Source organism: Poecilia formosa, unplaced genomic scaffold (assembly GCF_000485575.1).
Source record: "Poecilia formosa unplaced genomic scaffold, Poecilia_formosa-5.1.2 Scaffold566, whole genome shotgun sequence".
Lineage (NCBI taxonomy): Eukaryota > Metazoa > Chordata > Actinopteri > Cyprinodontiformes > Poeciliidae > Poecilia > Poecilia formosa.
In genome coordinates this window covers 63,272-66,369 of record NW_006800505.1, presented here as the reverse complement: position 1 = coordinate 66,369, position 3,098 = coordinate 63,272, and the positions used below count along the sequence as shown (strand labels likewise).

Here is a 3,098-nt window from a genome sequence, read left to right as displayed (position 1 = left end):
ACAGGACTGAAGTCATAACATCAATTTTTATGACCAAAATGATGAAAAGGTTAGCATGAATGTTATCCAAATAACCCAGAACAAGTTCCAAAGAAATAAAAGGTGAACTCTGAGATCAAGGCACGGCAGTGTGAGATCGATCAGTCTGTCGTAGTTTGAGCCGGAGTGGAAACAACCAAGGAGGAAAGCAAATCAGCGAAAAGCTAGACTGCTATTTGCCACTTTGCCTAGTGACGAACCACAAAGCTTCTGGGAGAAAGTCCTTTGGACAGATGAGACAAAGCTGGAGCTTTTTGGAAAGGCACTTCAGCTCTGTGTGTAGACAAAGCCAAAAATGAGGCATGCCAGGAAAACAACACAGTCCCTACTGCGATACACGGAGGAGGCTCGGTTATGTTCTGGGACTGCTCTGCTGTATCTGGCAGAAGGCGCCTTTAATCTGTGCAGGGCACAATCAAATCTCAGGACTATCAAGGCATTCTGGAGAGAAACATGCTGCACAGTGTCAGAAAGCTTGGTCTCCGTCGCAGATAATGGGTCTTCAAACAGGATGTGACCCAAAACACACAGCAGCTGAAAAAAAAAAATCTAAATATTTGCAACCAAACAAAATGTATATAAAAAAAAGTTTAAGAGGTGTGAATTCTAGAGGAAACTCTCTACTGATCTGACTGACATGACAAATCAAAAATCACATCTTGGTCTCCCCTGAAACTTTTTTTTTTTTAAGTTAACCATAAAAGCTCACACAGATGAAGAAGTAGAGACCTGCCAAAACCTTTCCCTCCATCAGTCTGCTTGATCTCCACAAACACAGACACTTCACAGCGTGCATGTCTGCATCACAACACTGTACTTATGAGAACACCCGTTGTGGCGCATGAATTATTCTAAACCCAAACAAGGCCTTAAATCTGCTCAAGAAATCACATACAGAAATAATCTCAGCCTCAGAGAGAGAGACACACAAACGAGCAGGAGCAAACACAAGTCGCTGCTGTTTGTCAGCTTTCCCTGGGCTACTATTTATTTTCAGAAGTGGAATGGCAAGAATTCCCTTCATTATCGACACCTGCTCGCATGAACCGTAAAACGTTACGGTGTCTGGTGTCAATCAATAAAAGAAAATGAATTGTGTTACATCAGAAGCAGGGAGCCAGAGAGAGAGAGAGAGAGAGAGACGTATCGTCGTCTGAATTTCTCTGCTCGGTATCAGCCCAATTCCCTATTTCACCTTCGACCGTGTGGCAGCAGCACATCCACTAAACAGTCTTCCTCAAGATGCAAACTGAAGCAGTTTCGTTTGTGTTGTCTGCAACTGAGAGGCCTCTGCTGCTCAATGTTTAAAGATGGATTCAAATGCTTAATAAAAATGTTTTATTTTAGTAAAAGAGAAGAGACTTGTGCGTTGCTTTAGGCAGAGAAAACGGTGTTCAGGCTAAACAAGAGGTACATCTGATGTTAAATGTTGCTCTCCTGCAGTGCCAGGAGACATACGTGCATCTCTCTCCTTGTCTTGATTTCCTTTGTGGGTGGAAGGGATTTCATCACAGATTTTTTTTTTCATTCTTCTTCTCTAAGCTATATCCATGCAAATGATTGGATTTATCCCTGAGCACGGATACACAGCTGGTGATATGTGAAGATTGGCGTGGCGGTCTTCGCTGCAAACACTGTCTGCCGCTGGGAGTTCAGAACTCCTCCCACATGGAGATTTGACGCAGGTGCACACAAGTGCAACTAAGCTGGAAAACCACATTACGACACACACATCCTTTAATACTGTCAAGAGAAATCAGAAAGCAAAACAAGAAAGCCGCAAAATGTGACAGTCGTACTCGTGGCATGAGCCCGGATGAAGCCGCCGCCGGTTATCGTCTCATTCTGCTCGTTGGCATGTGACGGTACGAACTTCTGTCTGAGAAGTAGCCCTGTGTTGGTGTGACAGCGTGATTAATGTGGCTCCACACCCTCCCTGTTAGTTGACCCTTGTGGCTCTCACATCAAGATAATGAGGAAATCGTGCTCACCAGCTGAAACTCTTGCCCGCCCCTCTTCCTCCTCCACAAAACCCGTCGCTGCACGCGCACTCCCTCCGGTGCCGCCGGCGCAGCTAGAAGATTCCTCAAGCAGGATTTGCCGTCGTGGTTTTCCTCATCACATTACCAGCAGGACTGTAAAAGGGTTGATGGGCATCCACATGCTCCGAGAAGCCAGAGGAAGTTATCATGTGCTGACAAGGAGTGGATGGGGAGTACAGGCCTGCTGCGACGCTCTTAGCGCCTTTTGCTCTTTGGGCTGTACGGCGCCACCGGAAGCAGCTGTCTATCTCAGAAAGCTCCCCGTTTCTTGTTCTGTAATAAAACCCTTAAGAATCAAACGACTGAGTCAAATATTCAAAATGTGGATTTTTTTTTTCCTGCAGTCACTTGTTTTACTTCACACTGTTCAGAAATGGCTGTGACTTCTATCGGTCGCTAATGAACAACAATGTGCTTCTGTTTTCATAAGGAGTCAGAAGTTATGAAATTACAGTTATCGCTGTTTGTGATATTTGTCAATTTTCCATTGTTGTTTTATGTTTAATTACTGGATTTTTTTTTTTCTTGTTGGGCCACGTGAAACTGACCTTAGAGTAAGTGGAAGATAAACAAGCTCCTAAACTTGAGAGACAAATCAAGTTTGTATACAACATTTCAGCAACAAGGCAGTGCAAAGTGGTTTAAACTGCACTTTGAATCCCAAGATTAGTTTATAACTGCGCCTTTCACTATGTGCGGTAGCCATATTGGATATTGCAATTGTTTCAACAAGGTGTTGGGCAATTGTGTGCGTTCTGATTCCATTACCAAAATAACTAGCAGAACAGGAGTTTAAAATTAACTAATCAACCACCGCTGTGTTCATAAGAGCGCTTATTAATAATCGCAAAATAAATACCCACATGGGCCCTACATGGGCCCTAAATGGACAAACCCATGTGGGCCGCCACCATATAGGGCCCATGTAGGCTCTGGCCCTACACGGGCAAACCCATGTGGGGCCATCGTGGAACCCGTGGACAAACCCATATGGGACCCATATGGAATGCCCTCCTT

At 44.4% G+C, this 3,098-nt stretch overlaps 1 long non-coding RNA gene across 1 annotated transcript; it reads left to right on the top strand.

Annotated features, from left to right (window-relative positions):
* The first annotated feature begins 693 nt into the window (after positions 1-693).
* LOC103129673 (uncharacterized) lies at positions 694-2,752 on the top strand. Its single transcript, XR_475100.2, has 2 exons — positions 694-1,904; positions 1,983-2,752. It is a non-coding gene; the product is annotated as an uncharacterized LOC103129673 (long non-coding RNA).
* The last annotated feature ends 346 nt before the right edge of the window (positions 2,753-3,098 follow it).